At 44.4% G+C, this 24213-nt stretch overlaps 1 protein-coding gene across 1 annotated transcript in view; it reads right to left on the minus strand.

The window, feature by feature from the left end:
- CACNA1E (calcium voltage-gated channel subunit alpha1 E) overlaps positions 1–24213 on the minus strand; it is a 439155-nt gene that overhangs the window by 393420 nt on the left and 21522 nt on the right. The window lies entirely within an intron of this gene.

The following is a 24213-nucleotide window of genomic DNA, read 5'->3' on the forward strand; positions in this document are numbered from 1 at the left end:
ACACACCATAAATATTTATTGGGTAAATTAACAAATGCCCATCATGTTGTTTCCCATGGGTGTTATTTATGCACTTCATCACTCAGCACCTTGGACTGCTCCATTTTCAGCGTCTGGAAACCTTCTCCTGAGCAACTGTTTTTCTTTCACCTTTGAAAATGGGACACCTGTGACTAATCGTGCTTCTCTTTTTATTCTGGCTGTGAAGAAGCTCCGAGCCAAATTTGAAGTCCATTTCACAACTGTGAAGGCATTTATGGCACGCAACGTACCAGCATTTGTTTAACCTTAACTATGCTACATTATTTTTCCTTCATTCTTGTCATCCTTCTGTGTCTTTCATATTTATTATTTGATATGGTAGGAGTGCAAAAATATTCACACAGTCCTGATGTGTAAAAAATAATTTAATATACATTACTTAAAGCTAAATTTAGATATATAATTGAGCCCTAAATCCCTCTGAGGATTTGTGATTAGTTGTGGGGTAGGTTAAATTTGCTATTTAAAGTTATTAATACTCTTAAAATCATTTCCTTTAAGTTACCTGTCTTTCAGGGGCAAAAATTGAATCAATTCGATGCTCTTTCTCCCCTCTTCTCTTACTAATCCAATGATGTTTGAGTTTCAGGGGGCCCTTTGGCCTTTTGGGGGGCACTGGAGAAGGAACTTATGGGTTTTCATGAGGCTCCAGTGCAGAGTGGATGGCCTGGCCTGGCCCTAGGCAGCTGAGACTCCTTGTCTTCTGGGGTGTCATGCTTCAGGCTGGCACAGCTGCTAAGAAAATGCCTCCAAATGCAAGGTCCCCACCTTTGAGGCCCATGTATTAAAATAACAGGATAATTGACATTCAACAAAATCATGGAGAGAAAGTTCTGTGAATTTGGCCTTTTGAGCTTCACAAGTTCCAAAAGTCTTAGTGTGTGTGTAGAGAATTACCTTCCCTCCCAGGGGAACTCTGATTGACAGCCAGGGAAAGGCTTTTGACACCACAGGCATCAATTTTCTGCTCTAGCCCAGGAAGACCGGGGAACCAGAGACTGAAGAATGTCGCCATTAAAAGGACTTGGTAGCAAGCCAGGTAATTTCTCCAGTTTCCAACCCCCACACTGCACTTTGTGCAAGGCTTGAATTCGTGGAAATTTCCGAGCTAGAAATACCTTGGAGTCAACTCGCTTGGAAATGTTGACATGCAACTATTCACTGGTGTGCTTGCATAATTAGGTGAGGAATGTCCTAACCTGAACTAGGAGTCACTTAGACAAAAGAACCCCACTCTCTTCCCCAGCCTGTTCTTCCACCTTTCTGAATTATGCTGCTTCTAGCATGCATCTAGTCATCCTCTTGATCCAGCATCACTAAGACAAATCTCAGCAGCAGTTGTAAAAGCACCTACTGTGTGCTGAGTGCTTGACATATGTCACCTTCCCTCCTTTAAGAGTCTACGGGGAGGGTGTTGTAGCAGCATTCGAGGGATGAGGAACTGAGTCATCTGACTCCCAAACCTGGCTGCCACTAAGATATTTCATTTCTCTCCTTTCATGGAAAGTTGGAAACAAATTCAGTGTAAATAAAGACCTGAAATCTTTCTTTTTTTAAAGTGGGAAGGGGAAAAGGGTTTTCTTTGCACAAAGTTTTCAAAATCAGTTCTGTGGCCACTTGTATCAATGCTGACTGGGAGGAAATGAACCCATCCCTCCTCACTAGCCCTGTCCTTCACCTCCATCTGTTCTTCTGTGTCCTCACAAGACAGAAGAAAAAAGTCAGATGTAAGTCGTGAAAAGCAGCTCTTACTGAACTCTGGGAAGATGTCGGGATTGTTTCTGTTCCACAACTAAAAGTCTTCCCTCTCTTAAACTCAGACTCTCATTTCAAGCTAATTTTGATTTCTAGCCACTTTTATCATTTCTCATTCAGATGTCTTTAATAACTTTTTAGAAATCTTTTCAACAATAAGACTCATACCTCAGGTTCTCTGTGGAAATAGTTTTCATTTGTCACCTAGTTATAAAAACCTTCCTTCTGGTGATTGTGCTAGCTCTCGGATGCATTTTCTTGTTGCCAAGTATTTCACAAGGTAATCTATCAAAAGCATTGGTAAGGGAATTCTGAAGTTTCTGTAAGGAAAAAAAGCATCATTTTCAAGGAAAGCAGGGTAAGTTTCAAATATGTTGGCATGTTTCTCGTGGTTTTAGAACAGGATTATGTTCACTGCATCTGACAATGATGAAAGACAAAAGCTAAATCAACATCTTAACCATCCCTCATGAAACTATCTTTTAAGTAGTCAAGTAGTTACTCTGTTATTTTCATGTCTATTTAAAGTGTAAACATAATTATTAATTCAAATCAAGTTCATCTGGATAGCTTCCAACTTAGTTTTATTTTTACTAATTTTTCCACAACTGCCCATTCTATACCTCTTTGAGGTGGCAAGCTCTATAGGGCTTCCTAAATGGTTTTTAAGGTTGTAGTACACAACAAAATAAATGCCCAGGTGGTCCTGGAACAAAATGAGAAAAAGAGATTCTTGGAGCCTAAAACGGGGGGAAATTTGCAAGGAAAGATAAGATGATGTCAATTCAGTTCAAAAGAGAGGTTTTTTTAAGCATCACTTTGGATCAGGCACTAGGCCAAAGATCTTTGACAAAATCTAAATTTTGCTTAGAATCTGTCTTGATCCTATGAGCAATAGGGTTCCTGAATGGCAACTCTGTCGGGACAACAGGCAGGAGACGCATCTTAGGGAGGTGAGGATACCCACAGTCTACACTTGGTCCTGCAGCCCCCAAAGTACCTAACCGGATCTGTTGGGCAGGGGATGCTTCCTTCAGTACAGACACAGAATCACATAGTGGGAAGCAGAGTTTTAAGGGATGCAAACCTCAAAACCATTGCCCCTTCACTTCCAAACTGAAATCAAGCTCCTCAGATAGCTGTTGTGAGGACTATAGATCACCCAGGTGAAGGACCAGGCATAGATCAGGCCACCAAAGGATGGTAGCTTCTGCGATTATCGGTATTCATCTGTTGTCTCTCCAGTGACCCAACACAAAAGCATGTTTTCATGTGTGAGTGTGCAGTCTTGGGTTTGGAGAAGACAAGAAGCAAATGGTCTGGGGCCACACAGCAGAGACATGGCAGCAACAGGGCTTGTGCTGCTGATCCTGGCATTTACAGTCAGCAGCTTAACCCACCAGGGTGCCAGAATGCTCCCCCTCTTCCAGCACCTCCTGTGAGTCCTCAAGCTCAAATGCCACCCTTGCAAGCTTGGACTTGTCTTGGCAGGCTGCTGTGGCTCACTCTTAAGCCACAAAAAAAGAGGGATAAAAGAGGAAAGTGTCTAGATTACACTGGGAGTCCTCAAAATGCCACAGGTCCAATAGGTGAATCAGATGGATTTATTGAGCCCTAACTAGTCCTGACTGGAGATAATCAGATCTCAAGCAACTTACAAATAAAATGGATCCAAACAGCTTCCAGCACAGTGCAGAACCTTGAGCCAGAGTATAACTGCAGCCAGAAGACACTGGAGCCCCTTGTGGTTAGGGTGGGGGGTACACAGGGATCGTCAGTGAGAGGCGCTTTCCTCCAACATTAAAACGGTGGGGTAAGATGGGACCCCAAGGGGTCTCTTCTCTGGCGACCCCAATCCAAGGTCCCATGTCACAGCTTTCCTCCATCTTTCACCAGCCTATGGATATGGTGTCAAGAGTCCTGACGGTACAGTCAAGTTCACGGTCACTGGCAGGCCTTTGGTGTCCTGCAAGATCACCCAGTTATAGTGGAAAAGTCCCTCACTTGTGCTCAGCAGGCAGTTTCACAGGATTTCTGTCCTATTCCACCTGACCCCTCAGCCACACTTCTCTGCTGAGGATGTCTGGCAGCCAACACCATCAGCATCTGCCTCCAAAGACCATCAGCTCTGCCCAGGGGCCATTTTCTATTTACCGCCAAGAGCCCCAACAAGCCCATGGCCCCAGTCACAGGGAGGAAACACTCTCGTACCCACCAGGGTAAATAAAACTCCTCAAGCTTCCACCTGGATGCCCTCCCTCTACTGCCCAGGCTGCACACCCCTGGCTTCAGGGTAGGAGGGAGAACAGCGTCTGAGGCAGCCGCTGCTGTCCAGCCCAGCCCAGGTCTCCCTTTGTCAATCAACAATAAATCATGCCAACAGGCTGCAGTGTCTTGCTGTCCTCAGACTGACCAGCAGCTTCTGATCTGCTGGTAGCTCCCCTGGCTAGGAGGGCCATTCCAACAGGGGACTGACCCCACCCTCCTGCACACCACCAGCACTCCCTAGTAACCAGCTCTACCTTCCCCAAGCACATGCTCAGTGCTGCTACCCAACCTTGCCCGGGTGAATGAGACCTCCCAGGCCCTGGTGGGCGTGGGGAGGCTTGGCTAATGAACGTTTGCCAAGGCTTCTGCAGAGGAAAGACCAGGGAACCACTCATTATCCCAGCAGCCCTGTCGGCAGGAAGGAGTTCATGGGCAGGGGAGCAGGAAAAACCTCTCTTTGCTGCACGTGGCACTTGACTTTTCCCACAGAGGAATCAGATTCAGATCCAAGTGGATCCTAAGGGAGCTACTGAGCTTTCTCATACCCCAGAGCTCCTGGAGGGGAAAGTGGCTCCTACTACGTACCAGGCCCTAGGCTGACTAGTACAGACACAGGGATACTAGTAATCATTCATCTGTGGACCAGGCAGGCTGTATGAGTTCAGTAATCGTGTTGTCATTTGTAGATTTATAGTAATTTGTCCAAAGTCAGTCATCATTGGCATCACCCCTAATTCCTTACAGCGAGCACAGCCATCTGGGGAACTTAAAGATGAAGTCTAATCCCCTTCTCACTACATCCTCAGATATAGACAGAGTGTCACTCAGAGGTAGACCCTGGCACCAAGGCAGGTGCCACAAGGAAGCATGGGTAGGTAAGGAAGACACACTTGCAGGTGACGTGGGAGAACAAACAGCTCCCTTCTGGACTTCCACCCAGGGCCAGCCTCCAGCAATGCCTCCACCTTCTCTCCTAATGATCCTGGAGCGCTCCTAGTGGGGTGTGGGAAAAATCATCCTGCGACCACATCTCCTGGCCTGAGAACCCTCTGAGACCTTCCCTGCTACATTCCAGAATGGGGTCCCTGCACAAAGTAGAAGATGGCATGTGGCAGTACCACACTTCTAAATATTCTCTGAGGTTTCCAAATGCCCCTCCATATTTCCCTCTAGGCCCTGTCCTTCCCATCTCATGGGGTCAGCGTCCACAGTGCATTTCCTCAGGGGAGGAAGGTACTGAAGAATTCAGAGGACAGAAGGGTTTAGTTCTTGGCTTTGGGGTTTTCAAAAACCCAAAATGGTTTCAGCATCTAGAGCACAGACTGAGGAGACAACATGAAGAAGCAGCTCAGCACTGCTGAACACTGGGGCAGAGGGAGAAGCCAGGGAGAGCTGGGAGCGGACACAGGAGTGGGTGCCTGGGGAAGGCCAGCCCTGGGTCCCACCCCACCCCTGGAGGACACTAGCCCCACCCTCCCACAGATTTAGGGACCTGAGCGCACTGGGGATCCCTGCCCTCTTTCCCAGGTAGAGCTCTAGGAAGCCAACAAGACTCCAGAGAAGAAATGGTTATGTCGGGTGACCAGAAGGGTAATAGGATTTTTGGTTTTGTTGCTTTGTAATCATCAAAATTGAGGTACAATTCGCATGACATAAAGTGCAGCTTTTTAAAGTATACAATTCAATGGTTTTTAGTTTATTCCTGATGTTGTATAAGCATCACCCCTAATTCTAGGATATCTCTATTCCTTGCCCCCACCTAAAAAGAACTCCTGTACCTGCTATATGTGTGAGAGATCACTCCAAGATCTCTCCCTCCCCCAGCCTCTCGAAACTACAAATCTACTGTCTCCATGGATTTTCCTCTTTCAGAAATCCCACAAAAATGGAATGATACGATATATGTCCTTAATGTCTGGCTTTTTTCACTTATCATAATGTTTGAGGTTCATACCCAAGTTATAGCATGCATTGCTGCTTCCTTCGAATGGGTGAAGAGTGTTCCATTCCATGGATATGCCACATTTTGTCACCTCCATCCATTGTCTGATAAGCATTGTATCTTCCTTTGATCTATTGAGAATCACACTACTATGAACATGTACAAATTTTTGTGTGGATATGTCTTGTCAATTCTCTCAGGGATGTATTAAGGAGTTAAATGGCTGGGTCAGTTGGTAACCCTATGTTTAACTTTGTAAGGAACTGTTAAGGCTATTTTCCATGGAAGGCTGCACCAGAGACAGGGTTTGGACACCCAGGAGTAGGTACCCTTAGCCTAATGTGTGGTGGGAGTAGCAAACCATTATGATTCATTCCTGAGTTCCAGAAGAGAGAAAGCCAGACCTGAAGAGTTCTTGCCATTGAGAGAGGGAGAGTCAACACTATTCAGCAGCAAACTCCAGAGTGGGGCAGCAGTACAGACATTTTAGCACTGTTTGCTTAAGTATGTGATAGATGTTCCCCCAAATGCACCCCAAATCTAGCTATAACTCTAAGGAAAGAAGAGGCTCCATTTCCAGTAAAATTAAGTTTCCTTCTCCAGCAGAATGAGAATTTATTATAGAAATTAAGTTGCATCATAGTAAAATTACATTCCATGCACATCTGAATTTGTAACTAGAAATAAGTACCCACTGTATAACTTCATCATGGGAAAAGAGCAGACAGGAGACCAGGGAAGTTCATGAGGAGTTTTTAAAACTCCCCCATCACCAGACCTCTGGTTATACATGCAAAATAGAAGAGTAAGCAGAGTTACAGGATCTCAGAACCACACTATTCTTTCTGCCTTCCCCACTTGCACACTAAAAACATCTTACATCAAGACCAAGTGCAAATATCACTGAGTTGTTTCCCACCTCAGGCAGAATTAATCCATCCCTTCTCTATGTTCCCTTAGTGTGTTGTATAATTTGCATTGCCCTTATTTGTTTATATGTCTCTGTCTTTCACCTAAACTCCAAGCCCCTGAGTTACAGGGCACTCTCTTATTTGTCTGCATTCCATGAATTTAGCACATAGCAGTGTTCCAAAGACAACTGTTCAGTGCATTAATCAGGTCAAACCTCTACTGCACAAATAGGGTACCAAGGCCAAGAAAGATCAGAGAATGGGCTGGGGTTGTGGCTAAGTGGTAGAACGCTTAAGTGCCTAGCATGCATGAAGCACTGGGTTTGATCCTCAGCACCACATAAAAAATAAATTTAAAAAAGTTTTTAAAAAACGGGCACTACTTATAAAAAAAAAAAAAAAAAAGAAAAAAAAAAGAAAGAAAAAGAATACAAAAGATACGGGACTGATCAAGGATTCCAACAGTCAGTGGACCACTAAGCCACCCATCACTCAAACCTAGTACCCAGGTTGCTTTCCAAAGAAATAGCTGGAAGTTGCATCCAAATAAACACTCCAGCATCATCTAAAACTCCTGCTGGTCCCACAACTGCTTTCTGAGTTTCTGATAAAATGAAAAAAGTAAGGAAATGTCACAAGTGAGAAACGTCTTTGGCATATGCATTAGACTGGTATTTGAGGGAAAGACATATGGGGGAACTGTTATGAGGACATTATGTAGTGTGCTGGGTGTACTTCTGAGGGAGGACAGTTTACATTGATATGCAATAATTCATTATGAATGTATCAGATCTAACACACAGTTCTGTAATGGCCAGATTCCCCACTCACCAACACTCACCCTACAAAATAGAATATTCATATTGAACTCATTAAAAAAAAAAAAAAAACAAGCAGTTTTCTAGGCTTTTCCAAGAAATCTCATGGAAGGACAAAACTTAACATTCCTTAATCCAGTGGATAACCAGCCCACAATAAAGAAGCACTTTCTAACATTCATAATAAATCCTCCTAAAAACTCTTAAACTCTCATAAGATTGCACAGTGGATAAGATTTCACAAAATATGCTTTGAAATGTCCCTTAATGTGGTGGAACAGAAATCATTACCAACCTCATTGCTGCAACTTCTAGTAAAACAAAACTGAATGTGTGACCTTCAGTGTGATTTTTGCACACTTTCAATGTCCAGGGTAAGCCTCCAAAAATAGTTACTGACCAAGGAACGGGAGTAGGAGGTCAAACTAACTGCTCTAAATAAGAGATAGGCTACTGCCAGCCTGGGACCCTCAAAAGGTAAGAAGTGTGACTCCAACACAGTGGCATAGGCATCAACTTGGTTTGTAAGACTTCTAAGCTCAAGAAACAAAACTAAGAATCAAGTGGAATGGCATCAAATTTAAAAGCTTACGCACAGCACAGGAAACAATCACAAGTGTAGAGAGAGAACCTACAGAATGGGAAAAAATCTGTTACTACTCTTCTGGGGATTAATATCCAGTATACATAAAGAACTCAAAAAAACAGCATCAGCAAAACAAATAACCCAATTAATAAACAGGAAAATTATCAAAATAGACATTTCTCAAAAAAATAAATATAAATGGCCAAAAAATATATGAAAAAATGTTCAACTTCCCTAGCAATCAGGGAAATGCAAATCAAAACTACGCTCATATTTCATCACACTCCAGTTAGAATGGCAATCACTAAGAATACAAATAACTATAATTGTTGGCAAGGATATGGGGGGAAAGATACATTCATACATTGTTGGTGGGACTGCAAATTAGTACAATCACTTTGGAAAGCAGTATGGGGATTCCTCAAAAGACTAGGAATGGAACCACTATAAAACCCAGCTATACCACTCCTTGGTATTTAACCAAAAGAACTGAAAACATACTATAGTGATACATGCATACCAAGGTTCATAGCAGTGCAATTTATAATAGCCAAGCTATGGAACTGTCCTAGATGTCTATCAACAGACAAATGGAGAAAGAAAATATGGTACATATGCATGTGGGAGTTTTTGCTCAACCATAAAGAGGAATGAAATTATGTCATTTGCTGGTAATAGATGAAACTGGAGAATATGGTGCTAAGTGAAATTAACCAGACTCAGAAAGTCAAGGGTCAAGTGTTTTCTCTTACATGTGGAAGCTAGAGAAGGAAAAAAGGAATGAAAAAGGGATTTTGGGAAAACAAAAGGGAAACCAACAAAGCAGAGGAAGGTGGGGAAGGGAAGGGAGGAAGTACTGGGGAATGAGATCAATCAAAGTATGCTATGTCCATGTATTGATATACCACAGTGAATCCCATTTTATATATAATTATAATGCACCAATTAAAATAATAATAATAGAAGGGAGATCAGTAGAGTACAAACAGCAAGTAGATCAGGGGAGGAAGAAGAGCAGGGAGAGGGAGGTACTGGAGAATGAGACTGATCAAATATGTACATGTACGAACGTGGCATAAATACCACCAATATGTATAATTATAATGCACCATTTTTTAAAAAATTATCAAGGAGTGTGAGACCACTCAGACCACTGCCGTGAGGAAGACGGCTCCCTCCACATGGAGTGCCAGCCGTGAGTATGGTCTGCTCTGTTTGGATGGTCAGCGCTCTCCCCTGAAGGCTAGGTCAAGCACTCTCTGTTCTCCTGTCTCCATCCTCCTGCCTCCCCTTACACTAGGCAGAAGACCAAACTTCCCACTTTATGACAGAGAGAACCACAGACCAGCACACCTGTCTCCCCCCTTCCACAGCAAATGTCGTGAAATGTCTCCACCCACCTTTTCCTCCATTCACCATGAATGGGCAGCAGGAAAATACCCCTCGCTGGAGTAGAGCAGGTCTGACTGCTCTGTCACCCTCATTCATGATGCCAAGAGGAACAGTCCAGGGATGGTATCCATCCAGTGTGGGCACCTAAGACTACCCGAGGGACCAGGCACTCATGGCATCTGACTTTCACATGCTATCCAGCTGCTTGGGGTTCATCTATATAGCTTCATCTATAGTTCATCTATATATCCAGGAAAAAAACAAATACCCTTTAATTTTCTTTAGGTTGAACAGTGATAATCTTGGCAGGGCTTAATTTCCCCACAGAGCTTAGAAGAGGTACTCTGCTGGTCATATCCAGGGAGCCCTGCCATGAATTCTCCCTGGCTCTCACTGACTCATGCAGGGCACCTGGAAGTACACTTCACCTCAAAACAAGAAGCAAATAAATACAGGGAGCAGGAACAAAGTCTGTCCTCATAGCACAGGGTAGAAGCTCTGGTTAATTAAAAGAAGAAGAAGAAGAAGAAGAAGAAGGAGGAGGAGGAGGAGGAGGAGGAGGAGGAGGAGGAGGAGGAGGAGGAGGAGGAGGAGGAGGAGGAGAAGAAGAAGAAGAAGGAGGAGGAGGAGGAGGAGGAGGAAGAGGAGGAGGAGGAGGAGGAGAAGAAGAAGAAGAAGAAGAAGAAGAAGGAGGAGGAGGAGGAAGAGGAGGAGGAGGGGGAGGAGGAGGAAGAGAAATAATTCCCCCATCGTGCTTCATTGAGGACTTCTGGCAACAAGGAAATTATACCCCATCCCAATGCACTCTGAACCCAGAAAAGGAGAGGTGGACATCAGCTAGTCAGAGGGAAGGAAGCTGACAGCCAGGCCTTCCAGAGGTTTGCCCCAGACCAGTGTTTTGCTCAACGAGCTCAAGAACAAGAGTCAGGACTCCTTCCCAGCATGGTGGGGGAGGACACAGCAGGTGAGAAGGAATAGGGGAATGGCCTCAATGGAAGCCGTCACACATGCTGCTAAAAGAGACACAAGGAAGCCTGAGAGAGGGCAGCGCCAGCTATTGGTAAAATAATCAGAAATAAACAGTCACTTACCCAAGTACAACCTCTCCATACCCTCTAGCTGAGCCTCTTTGCTGCCCTGGTTATATTTAGAACCCATTTGATCAACCAGGTTATTTTGTCCACTGGAGCCAAACAATGCTCTAAGAGCTCCTACCAGGGCTTAGGAGCAGCGAGGAGGCAGGGACAAGGGTTTAAGAAGCTAACCTCTCCCCACCGCAGTCTCAGGATGAGGGAACTCCAGGATGCAGCAGGAGCCTGTCCTGATAGGAACAGTCACAGCAGCAAAGCCTGAAACAGCCTACACTGCCTCAGCCGTCCCCAAGCTGGCTCTTGCTCTGAGGCCAGTGGTAGAGGAGTTTCAATAATGCTGAGGCCTGAGGGGCCCAAGTGCCCTCCAGAGCAGGCCTGGATCTGTCCTCCCAGCAAGGCAATAGCAAACATGTCTTCTAGGGACAGCAGGACCCTGCAGTGGGTCCAGCCCCAAGGAGCCAAGTCAAACCAAGCTTCTATTACACAACCTTGTGTCCCAAGTGCCAGGAACAAATGTTAAACTCAGAGAATGGAAATAGTACGGGTTAGAGACAGAGCAAATGAATGACATAAACCACCTTTTAGGATCTCACAAGTAACTTGGACACACAACTGGAAGGCATCTGGCAGGGAAAAAGGTGGCTAGACAGAGTTCTTCTTCTTTTCTCCTCCATTAAGGCTTCATGATCCACTTCCCAAAAGTTCAGAGGGAAATAACTCTGCTCCAGGTACCTCCCAGTCATTCAAGAATATTCTTCATAAATCTTTCTGCTACAGCACAAGTGGGTCAGTGAACCAAGACCAATCGAGCATTTTCAACCTGTCTTTTAAAGATCTTAATCATTGCCTGATTTGGGGGATTTCACTTTTCAGGCAATGATTAGAACTCTGTCTTTATCAATGGGTTAATCCTTTTGCTGGAATGGACTAGGGGAAGGCGAGACCTAGTTGGAGGAAATATGTCAGTAGAGGTATACTCTGAGGGGATTTATCTAGTCCTTAGCCCCTTCTCTTTCTGCTTCCCAGCTATCATGAGCTAAGTGGCTTCCCTCTGCTATGCCCCTCCACCATGATCTGCCTTACCTCAGGTCCAAAGCAATGGAGTCAAGTGACCATGGACTGAACCTCTGAAACCAAGTGACAAAATAAAATTTTCCTCCTCTAATTTGTTCAGGTATTTTAGTCATAGTGACAAAGAGCTGACTAACACAGAAGGTGATTTTGCAACATGTATGAAAATTAATTTTATAATTTTGATTTTTAAGCAAATTGAGTTTATGTACAGAGAACCAGGAACATATAAGTGTATCTATTGTAGAATTTTTGTTTGTTTGCTTTGAGATATTTTATAGAGGTATAATTCACATAAGAAGAATTCATTAAAGTGCAAAAAAAAAAAAAACAGATCTTTACAGAATTCTTACAAATTACTAATCAAATGAAAACTTCATTCTTGGGAGGTCCTGGGCTAAGCCCTATGTACACATTGTCTGGTGAAACCCTCACCACCACTCTACAAGGTTGGCCCCATCACTTTTTGTCTTTATCAGTCATTGAAATTGATGTTTGCAAGGATAAATGGCTCACTCAAGGTGGTACAGCTATGTACAGCAGGTCCAGGAGTGAAAGCCAGGCAACCAGTTCAGAGCCTGCTCCAATTCAGCCCCCTTGCTGGACTTCCCTGGGAACTGTTCTATCTAGTGGTTCCCTCACAGTGGCCCACCTCTGCTCGTGGAGCAAGCACCAGCAGCTCTGTCTGGGCTCTGGCCCTCCTCAGCCTCAGTGCACAGCTGAATAGAGGTCCTGCAGGTATCACTTAGGTCCTGAACCTCGTTTGTTAGGGCCACGCACTAGGCTTGTTCTTGGCCATTTTAATTTACTATTTTGGTTTCTCCATTGGCAAAATCCTCCTCTCCCAACTTTTCCCTTTTCCTCTTTCCATGATGAAATTTGGCTGTCCTGTCTCCCACATCCCATCCTCCCCTCCCCAGAACCTCCTAGGACACCAGGCCCCACTGCTCTGTCCCTTCTCCCTCCATGCAAACCTGACACTAGAGGTGGGATCTGGCAAATCTTTCCTACTGACCTGCAACTGAGTGTCCTTCTAAAACAGAGCTCTTTGCACGGATGTAAGGTACAGATGATCCAACCACAGGAAGGACTCTTAGTTGAGACCTTTCTGACCCCAGGAAGCCAGCATGGGGGGTATTCATTTTGAGAAGGTGAACTCTCCAGTGCCCCCACCCCTGCAAAGATTCACATATCTTTGTTCACTTATTTCTTCAGATCTTCACTCAAAAGTCATCTCAGCAAGACCTTCACTGAGTGCCCTATTTAAAAGAACAACTCCTTTCCCCATCCCAGCTGGCTTTTCTCCATAGCACTTATCAACCTCTAACATACTATAAAGTGTCCTTATTTATTTATTTTGTTTACGATAGCACCCACATGCAGTTTCTGTGTGTGTGTGTGTGTGTGTGTGTGTTTGCCCAGAATGTGCCCTGTACATGGCACGTACTCAATACATATTTGTTTCATTCTTTTATTCATCAAATGAATGTTAACTGTGCACCTACATGACAAGCAGGATTATAATAAACTGGTTTTAAGAATAAGAGCAGAGGTGCCCTTATTCAGCTTCCAGTTTGATATGGATATGGATGTTAAATTTTAAAATACATAAATAAAGTACTACTACAATTTGTACATCCCAGAGGACAGACTAAGTCAGCTAGGGCAGTTCGCACTCAGGGATTCAGGAAAGTGGCAATTTACCAATCCTTTCAACTTGAACAACCCAGTATGGCAATACAAGTACATACCAATCAAGTACTCACCCTAGGAGTCAGGGTATCTCCTGCAGTTCCTTGTCTGTGTATAAGAATAGCCCAGCCTTGATTCAACTAATAGGTTAAAAATTCTTATTACTGAGATTTTCAAGATGGTGGAATAGAGGAAGTCAGTCTCCTGGCTGCTCTGTGGCATGAAACCAAGAAAGACAGGCAGCTTCTCAGCAAGTAAAGTATTGGAAACTTTCAGGAATACTACAAGGCCACAGAGTAGAAACTCTACTGCTTCAGATTCATACTGTTAGATGGGTAGCTTTACAAACAACATGAAAAATCAAGGGAACAAATTGCTCCAAACAAACCAAGATACTCCAATAATAGAATTCATCAACACCATGGTAGAAGAAATGTCAGAGAAGGAGTTTGGAATGTACATAGTTAAACTGATCTGTGCAGTAAAGAATAGTATAAAGAGTGAAAGTCAGAAAGAAAATTCAGGAAATGAAAGGTCACTTCGATAAAGAGAAATTCTGAACAAAAACAACTAGGAGAAATCATCAAAATGAAGGAATCAATAAAACCAAATTAAAAGTTCAATTGAAAGTATCACCAACAGACTAGAGCACTTGGGAACAAAGAGTTTCAGGCAATGAAGGCAAAACATATAATCTTGAAAACAAGGTGACTGTGGAAAAAAGATGTTAAGAGACCATGAACAGAACTTCCAAGAAATATAGGATAACCTGAAAAGAAAAAATTTAAGATTTATCAGGACAGATGAATGCTTGGAGGTACAAATTAAAGGAATGCACAATCTTTTCAATTAAATAGTGTCAGAAATTTTCCCAAACCTAAAAAATGAAATGGAAAATCAAATAAAGAAGGCTTACAGGACTCCAAATATACAAAATTACAACAGACCTACGCCAAGGCACATTATTATGAAAACGACTAACATAAAGAATACAGATAGAACTTTAAAGGCTGCCAGAGAAAAAAACAGGTAACATTTAGAATTCAGATCTCAGCTGATCTCTCAACCCAGACCCTCAAAGCAAGGAGGTCTTTGAATAAAACATGCCAAGCTCTGAAAGAAAATGGATACCAGCCAAGAATACTATACCCAGCAAAATTAAGTTTCAGAATTAATGATGAAGTAAAAACCTTACATGATAAACAAAAGGTAAAAAAATTCACAACTAAAAAGCCTGCTCTACAGAACATTCCCAATGAAATGTTCCATGAAGATGAAATGGAAAAAAAAAAGTGAAAACCAGCAAAGGAAGGAACTACACTAAAATAACAATGAATCAATGGAGAAACTAATTCAAATTAAAAACCAGAAATAAATCAAATGACAGGGAATAAAAATTATTTCTCAATAACATTGAATGTAAATGGCCTAAATGCATCAGCCCCAACAATATGCTGTCTCTTAGAGACTCACCTCATAGGCAGAGACATCCACAGACTGAAGGTAAAAGGATGGGAAAAAACAGATCGTATAAACAAGCAGGAGTTTCTATCCTCAGGTCAGATAAAGTGGACATCAAGCAAAAGTTAATCAGAAGGGGAAAAGAAGGACATTTCATACTGCTTAATGGAATTATACATCAACAAGACATAAACACTGTAAATACTTAGGCCCCAAATATGTAGCATCTACATACATCTAACAAACCCTTCTCAATTTCAAGAAGCAAATAAACCACAACATAATAATACTGGATGTCTTTAGTACACCTCTCTCACCACTCAATAGATCTCCAAACAAAAACTAAATAAAGAAGCTATAGAATTAAAAAAAATACAATTAATAATTAAGATTTAACAGATATATGTAGAATATTTCATTCATCAGTAATTGAATATACTTTCTTCTCAGCAGCACCTGGATCCTTCTCTAAAATAGACCATATCTTAGGCCACAAAGCAACTCTAAGCAAATACAAAAAAAAAATAGAGATAATACCTTGCATCCTATCAGATCATAATGGAATGAAATTAGAAATCAGTGATAAAATAAAAAATAGAAGCTACTGTAATGTAAAGTTAGCATACTAGAGTGATGCAGCCACATCAATGTTCATAGCAGCTCAATTCATAATAGCCAAGCTAAAGAACCAACCTAGGTGCCCTTCAATAGATGAATGGATAAAGAATATGTGGTATATATACACGGTGGAATATTACTCAGCCATAAAGAAGGATTAAATGATGGCATTTGCCAGTAAATGGATGAAACTGGAGATTAACATGATAAGTGAAATAGGTCAACCCATAAAACCAAAGGCTGAATGTTCTCTCTGACTCACAATAGGCAGTGGGGAGGGAGGAATGGAGGTTCACCAAATTGGACAGGGGGAATGGGGGGAAGGGACTGGGCATGGGAATGGGAAATACAGTAGAATGAATCAGACATAGCTTTCCTATGTTCATATATGAATGCACGACCAGTGTAACTTCATAATCATGTACAACCACAAGAATGGGAAGTTATACTCCATGTATGTATGATATGTCAAAATACATTCTACTGTCATGAATAACTAAAAGGAACAAATAAAAATAAGAATAGCCTGGCCTTCCAAGAACTTCCACTACCTTCTTTCCTTGGTGTATACGTACATTTGTCGACATTCACCCTAGGGGGAGGTAGTATGGTTCCAGCCTTAAATCTCATTAGTCTATTGGCTGCCTGGTCAATAGAATATAGTGGAAATAATAGTCTATTTGCACTATGAAAACTTTTCATGACCTCATGCCCTATCCAAAGGGTCCAGGCTTGGTTTCTGCCCTGCCCCACTCCTTGTCCCACTCTACATTCATGCCAAACTTCTTGTGGTTCCCCAAACACATCATTCACTCTCTCAAGAGCATGTCCCTATGTTGTTTCCACTATCTGGAATGTTCTCCTTTTTCTGTCAAACCCCACATTGTCTTTCAGACTTAAAAGTAGACATGACTTCCTCAAGACTGAGCTTGTGCTCTCAGATCATCTGCACTCAGGGTGCTCAGCCTTTGGCCCTCCCATAGCCACAGGGACCGTGACTGCCTGCTACAGTCTATTTCTCCCACTGGACAAGAGCTACCTGACAACAAGCCTGTCCCGGGCCTTGTGGTATCCCTGGCCCTGACCCATAGTAGGTTCCCATTAAGTGTTTGTGGGATATATAAAGGAAGGTCCATCACAGGACCCCAAGGAGATGAGGTCCTGCAGCCCCTTTTAGGTTAATGGAGAAAGGCAATGATTCCTCAGAAAAAGTCAGTCAAATTAATTGGCCATCCTTTTAATTTCCAAGATGTAGAGCTGCCCATTACCTGAGTTCCATATAGCAAATGGTGGCACCGCCAATAGCCAGCAGGAGTCCAGAATCCAGGGCAGTGTGAAGAAGCCTGGAGAGTCCACTCTGAAGGACAATCCAAGTCCCTGTCCTGCCCTCACTGTGGTCAGAGTAGGGCTCACTGGGGACAACCCATCTGCTCCTCTCTTTCCATCTGCACTGAGCCCTATTCCCCATCCCAATAAGAAAGGCTGTCTTATGAAAAGGTTCCCCAAGCAGGGTCTTGTGTTGAGACAGAGCAAGGGAGAGTTGCATGGTCCCCCAGAGCTTAGAGTGGAGGGGCCCCACCCTCCAATTAAAACCACCACCTCGACCCACAGGCCCAGTGAGCAATTTAGATAGAAATCACACTGCCACTTCTCTCATCTATTTCTTTCCTCTCAGCACTGTGAGATGCTAACAAGTGGCAGAGGAGGCGGTGAAGAGAGAGACCAATGCATTAATTATTCAAATTTATTCTTATTTAACTCCAGAAATAATAAAGAGGAATTCAATATTTCTGGAAAGACTGTCTAGGTATGAGACTTTAACATTTCTTTGACAGATCTAGGAAAGATAATATTCTTCTCTTTTTTACTTGACTTTGTTTCTTATAATTCTTTAGGTCCATAATTTTTTAAAAATCTAGTAATAAATAACTCAGAACTGAAGTCAACCAAGGATACCACCTTCCCCCACCCCCTCTCATGTGGACAACATCATTTCCCACTGCTCTGTGTCCTTTCACTCCTTGTTAGGAGGGTTTTTATCAAAAATATAGAGTTGATGGAACCAAAAGGCCCAGAACTTCTGCCATCCCAAACTTCTCATCCCTCTTTCCTGCTGGAAATTCTTTCCTGGGAATAAGAAGATGCTACAAAAACCTAAAATATCAAAAGCTACCAACCTAACTAAGTACAGGCAAGTCACCTGCAGCTGATGACAGGATTCTCTAATATTGTTTTACCAGTTCTCACTGGGCTCCAACCAGATGCCAAGCACATCTGCTCCAGGTGCCAATGCATAGACAGACTCTGTGCCCTGCCACACTGTCACCTTCTTCACCCACTTCTCAATCACGTTCATGGTAGGCTGAAATTGGTCACCCAATTTCACATTTTAATCTGTTCACATTTTAATCTCCAGAGCCTATAAATATTCCTTCTGCAGCAAAAGAGACATTGTCAACATGATGAGGTGAAGGAGCTGGAGGTGGGGTGATTACCCTGGATTATCTTGGTGCAATCACGAGTATCCTTAAGAGAGGGGCAGGGAGATTTGACATAAAAGAGGAGACACCATGATGGTGGAGGCAGACCTGAGTGTGGTGTTGTCACAAGCCAAAGAAGGCTGGCAGCCACCAGGAGCTGAAAGGGCAAGAACAGAGAGAGGCTCAGGGAGGGTGCTTGGCCTTCCTGATACCCTGATTTCAGTTCAGTGGTACCAATTTCAGACATGTGACCTCCAAAACTGAGAGATTAATTTCTGTTGTTTACAGATACCAAGTGTGTGATGACTTATTACAGCTGCCATAAGAAATTAATACAATATCCAAACACTTTCTCTCCATAGTAAAAACCCAAATTCTGCTGCCCCAAGGAATTAGTAGCCAACTTCTAAGAAAGATGGGAAGTCCAGGGTGGGACTATTCTTTCTGCTCCATATTCCATGATACACTTGTGGGCTCTGAGCACTTCTTGTAGGCTGTGGAGATTCAGCCCAAGAAGGTGTACATGTGGACATGCAGCACATCCGCTCCCCTCTGTGTGGACCAAGTGCCCACCTAGACACCACCACTGCTCAGGGGTGAGGAACCCAGAGCCAGCAGGCCTCCCTGGAGACGTTCGACATCCCCAGTCACTTCCCTGTCTGGCATTTGGCTCCTCTGGCTCCAGGCCTACACTTAAATGTCACCTCCTAAGAGTCCTTTCCTAATGCACTGTCATAAAGAGTCCCCCTCCTGTTCTCTGCCGGCTTTTCACTTGTTTTGTTCATAGGACTTATCAACATTTATAATTATTTTACATATTTTCTTGTTAACTTGGTTATTTTTTTTGCTTATTTGTGTTTTATCTTTCTGGTTGCCTCTTGCCCAGAATACAGGGACTGTATTTGTCTGATTCACCCTGATATCTTCTGTACCAGCACAGTGCCTAGGAAATGGTAGGTAAACCACAAATACTTGCTCAATTAATCAATTAACTTTATAGGCTGTAGATGAAAGAAAAACATTGCAGGGTGACAACAAAGACCAAAGAAGGTAGATGTTTCCAATCATTCCCAAGTTCGAGTCATGGGGCAGGCAAGGACCCGTTGAGACAGAATATCAGTCTGCACAGAAAGGCCCTGTGGCGAGGGCATCCTAGAGTTACTCTGACACCCAGGAGCCAGGTTTGATGCAAGCACATGACGGACAGTAGGTGAACCAGGCTGCCAAGACACCCTTCAGTCTCAATAGTGTTTCAGTCCCAGGCAAACTGAGGTCTGCAACGTCTTGTAAATTTGGCTCAGAGACAAGGAGCTGGCAGACACATTCAAGTCACCTCCCTTGGTTGTGAAGGGAAACAGGAGGAAAGAGGAAGCAGAAAAGGCAAGGAGCAAAAAGGAGGGAGCTTAAAGCCCTGGAGGAGCAGGACTCCCCTCTACAACTTCTCTGTGTCACAGGACTTCCTGTTCTTGGGGAGCAGCTGCTAGGAACCGCCCCCTCTCTGGTGAGGGAGGGTTCCCGGCACCAGCAGCCATCACTTACATCCTCTGCTGGGCTCCGGGGTTGCATTTTCAGCCTGACTAATGACAGATCAAGGGAAGAAGAATATCTCATACATGAGTGTCCCAAAATTAAAATGGAGAATGGGGCCTTAGGGAAGGCTGTTTGGATAATTAAAGCATTAATTCAGGCTCTGGGTTGCCTGAGAGCCACGGGCCCTGGAGAGCACCACTAAATTTCTCCCAATAAACACTAATGGCTCCAAGACAGACTCCCGGCCAAGGTGTGGGGTCATAAAGACCCCCCTTTCTCAAGTCCCCTTCCATCCACATTCAGGGGTGCACTCAGCATGGTGAGATCAGGGAGTTGGGCTCCTTATAAATTAGGGCTGGCTAAGTTCTGACGGGCCAGTTACACGGCAGGAAACAGGTACAGAGAAGGGCAGTGGCTCCTTTGAGGTCTCCCAGCTGTTGGTCAGAATGGAGACCAATAATCAAATTTTCCAACTTTGATCCCTCATGCATTTCTTGGAGCCTCATCTTAACACCCCTGTACACACACATGGGAGGACATGCACACACGCGTCCTGTGTCTTTTTCACACAGGCCAGTCTCTTCAATGCTATGGGCTAGATCTGGGATGTTCCCCAAAGCCAAAGATTGGATCCTAAGCGTTCTAACTTTATCAGTGGATTAATCCATTTGACAGATTAATAATCTGAATGGACTACCAGGTAGTAACTGTAGGCAGGTGGGGTAAGACTAGAGGAGGTAGGTCACTACATGAGGCCTGTATCCTGTCCCCCTTCTTCTCTCCCTCTGTTCCTGGCTACCATGAGCTGAGCCACTTTCCTCCACCACACCTTTCTGCCATGATGTTCTGCCACCTCAGAGTCATGGAGCCAGCCAACCACGGACTGAAACCATGAACCAAAATAAATCTTTCCACCTTTAAGTTGTTCTTTTTCAGATGTTTTAGTCACAGTGCCCAATGCTGACCAATGCCCCACCCCTCCCTACCTCTACACTTAGGCTGGAGAGACTTTATCCATCAGCTCTCCCACCTTCACCGTCTCCAACTGCATCCTGTCTTGGGGTCTTAGTTCCACGACTCTTCTCTCTTTAATTCCTCCTTTAATTCCTCAGAGTGTTCATAAAACACAGTTTGGCTCTGAATCCCACCCTATCTCCCACAGCAAAGGACCACTGTATCTCATCTTCCCAGGGAGACTGCAGCCTCGTGAGGCTCCTCCCAGAAGTCCACTCCCCAAGCCCAGCACATAGTGAGAGTCCTCCACTGCCTGTTTCTTGCAGTCAAGGATTCAAGCTCAGGCTTAGTTAACTTGTGACCTTGGACAAGTCCCACAGTGGACCTGTACCTCTGTTTCCATGGGCATAAACTCCACTGAGGAAAAATTTCATTCCATATGGCGGTACTGCCCTTGGTTCAGTAATAGCAGCCGCACAAATGTCCTCAAAAGCACGCCAGAGACACTGCTGCCAAGGAACTTGTGACCACTTATCAACTGTTATGCTCTCCCTGCCCAACAGGAACAGTGTAGCTGGTGACAAGAAATTCTGTGCTGGTGTCTAGTCCTGCCCACACTGCAGCCTGGCTCTGGGTCTTACCACATCCCACTGTCCACCATCAGTCTCCATCAATTAAGTGAGGATAGTGGATTTCACTGCCACCCCTAAAGGCTCTTGAGTCTTAAGCAGACGTTGATGTCTCCACGCACAGATGCCAAGCAGTGTAGCTGAAACCAAAATGTGGCCTCAGAGTCTGAGGCATGTAAGAGGAGAAAGAAGAGAATTCGCCCTTTTCCTGGAAACCAGGCTTGGACCTCGCAGAAGACAGTGTGCAAGTCAACACAGAGGCACCGAAGCTCCTGAGGCCACACCACATCCGCCCAGCACCACACTCGGCTTCCCAGGTGCATGGCAATGGTTAATCAGACCTGGGAGTCCAGCCACTCCTATCAAGGCTCATCACTAAGACAAGACAAGTAGAACTGCCATTAAGCAAACCATATTGACCCTTGAAGTGAACCCTTAGACCTCAGCTGTCTTCTACCGTGGAACGAGAGATGAACTAGATGCAGGGAAGCAGAGGGAAAGGTGAAGGCCCAACCTCACATGGACCTCAGGTTCGGAGGCTCAAGGATAGACAGACATGGCTTGAGGCCCTCTTTCCCTGGTGCTCACATCTGAAACAACAAAGGACTTTTCCTCTCCACTGAAAGAACATCTTGTCCACCCAGACCTCATCTAAGCTCCAACGATGTCTCAGTTTGGGGAATTCAAGTGGTGTCAAGGAGCACGCGTGCACACAGGCACACACGCGCGCACACACACACACACACACACACACACACACACACCTCCTCAAGGCAAATGACTTCAAGGAACAAGACTGAGTTTGTGGTTGCAACTATAAGCATCAGTTGCTCAGTATAGGAGTTGCGGTCTCAGGGTGGGTGGCATCTGGAGAAAGTAACCCAGTCCCTCTCCCTCCCACAAGCCAACTCCCACAAACTTAGTATCAATAACCAGATGGTAGAAATCCAAAGGAGTGGCACAGCAGAATGTAGACCAGTCTCAACAGCAGCCAATGTCACCTGTAGGTGACCTGGGCAGACCAGAGAGCATAGCCCTCCTCCCTTGCTGGCCCAGATGGCTCAAGGGGCACTCCCTGGAGGTTTCCTGTATGTTCCTGGCTGTAAGGTGAGAGCTACCTTTGGACTGGTCCAGGCAAGGTGTCTGCAGACTCAATAATTAAGGCACCTGGAAAGTGTCTTTCATGTATTCAGCTGGGACATTGTCATTTCTTGATAAGAAGGGACAATATTTAGCATCTTAAAGCACTTCTAACTAAAAGAATGACAGAGCACAATACTCAGAAAAGTCCTTGAGGGTGTGAAGGCTGTCCCTGCCCCACCCAGCAGGCTGGGGTCGGCTTGCTGTCACCAGCTCTGTCTCCCTGGACAGCTGACATTCACTGAGTTTACACTGCCACAGCCCCTCAATGACTTCAACGGGCAATGTGAATCAAGGCCTGAGTCACAGGTCTGGGAGGAGAAGTGCAGAGGCACCTGTGAGTCCTCTTGCCAGGCCACCCCTGAACTTGCGGGCCTTTAGTTTGTGTTGGAGATGGAGGCAGGGGCTCTGCAGGTCTCTGGTAGGAGCTTCTTGAGCAGGAATTTCGCCGGCCTTACTGTGCAAAAGCAAGCTGCACATTGATTCATGGGCAAAAACGTCAATTAACCATCTGAGGATGAAAGGAAAGGAAAGGCAGAGAAGGGAGGAATATTCAGTTATATTTTTATTTTCCCATTTCTTATTTTGCATCTTCAGCTTGGGAAGATACCTGGGACCTTCTAGCTCCCTGGATAGTCATGCTTTATGGAAAATTAGAACCGTCCTAGGAGGAATCGGTTTGGGGCTAAAATAAACAGTCTGTGGGACCAGCCTGTGGGGTGCTTCATCTCTGTGATCTTGATGAATGTATAGGAAGCCAGCAGCAATTCTTAAAAATGGGAGCAGAAGGGCTATGAGCATAGGAACTCAGGAGAGTGAAGATTTCCTTGGTGATAACATCAGGCAATGCTAAAATGTTCCCACTAAAAGCCAGGGTCCTCTTGGTGAGCACAGGACATTCAGTCAGCAATCATTTACTGTGTGACTTCTAGGAGTCTGGCTCTGATCTCAACAAGTCTGCAGAGGACTCTGCCTCAGATGCAAGGCAACCTCCCCTCAGGATCAACTGTCCAGGGTTTCCTTCCATAGGCTGACTTCCATAATGGTCCAAGCAATGGCCTGAGGCAAGAAGAGCCAGATGCCACTTCCAGTATCGAAGAGGTAACCAGTGGCAGCCTGGTACCAGTCACATCCCTGTTCCTTGACCTGGCTCCTGGAATTCCTACCACTACAGATCCAGCCCTTTGCATGATGGGAATGAGATCCCAAGAGCCTTTGGTAAAGACATGACCCCACACCTCAGATGGAGAGGGGACCTGAAGGAATGGAATCTTACCCAGAGAGTCACAAGGAGGGGTTTAGGAAAGGCTAAAGAAACTGCACTCATCAGGGAGAGCAGGGACCTACCTACAGAAGTCACCCACAAGTGAAGGGACAGTGGTGGGGCCTTAAAAATAAATCCAAGTTGATTGCTTTGGTGGCCCCCTCCCTTCTACAGGGGAACAACGAATCAGATAGAAGCAACAAATCGCACAGAGATACCTGACTTTCCATAGCCTGTATTCCATGGAGGATGCAGACGATAGAGAGGTTTGTTTGGTTTTTGAAGTACAGTACAACATACGGCATGTTTAGGTGGTAATCAGGGCTAAAGACCAAAAATAAAGCAGAGGGATATATTGGCCTAAAATTTGAGAAAGGATGAGTAAGGAAGATCTTTCAGAGAATGTGACTTAAGATCTGAAAGGAGTGGAGGGTGGAATCACAGAGCTCTCTGAGGAGATGTGTTCCAGACAGAAGAGCTAGCACAGGTACCTGGGGTGGGGTGACATTCATCACCCTAGTGACCCTTCATGCACCCTAGCACTCTGTCATTCCTCAGCCCCCTTCAGC

This window comes from Sciurus vulgaris, assembly GCF_902686455.1.
Source record: "Sciurus vulgaris genome assembly, chromosome: 12".
NCBI lineage: Eukaryota > Metazoa > Chordata > Mammalia > Rodentia > Sciuridae > Sciurus > Sciurus vulgaris.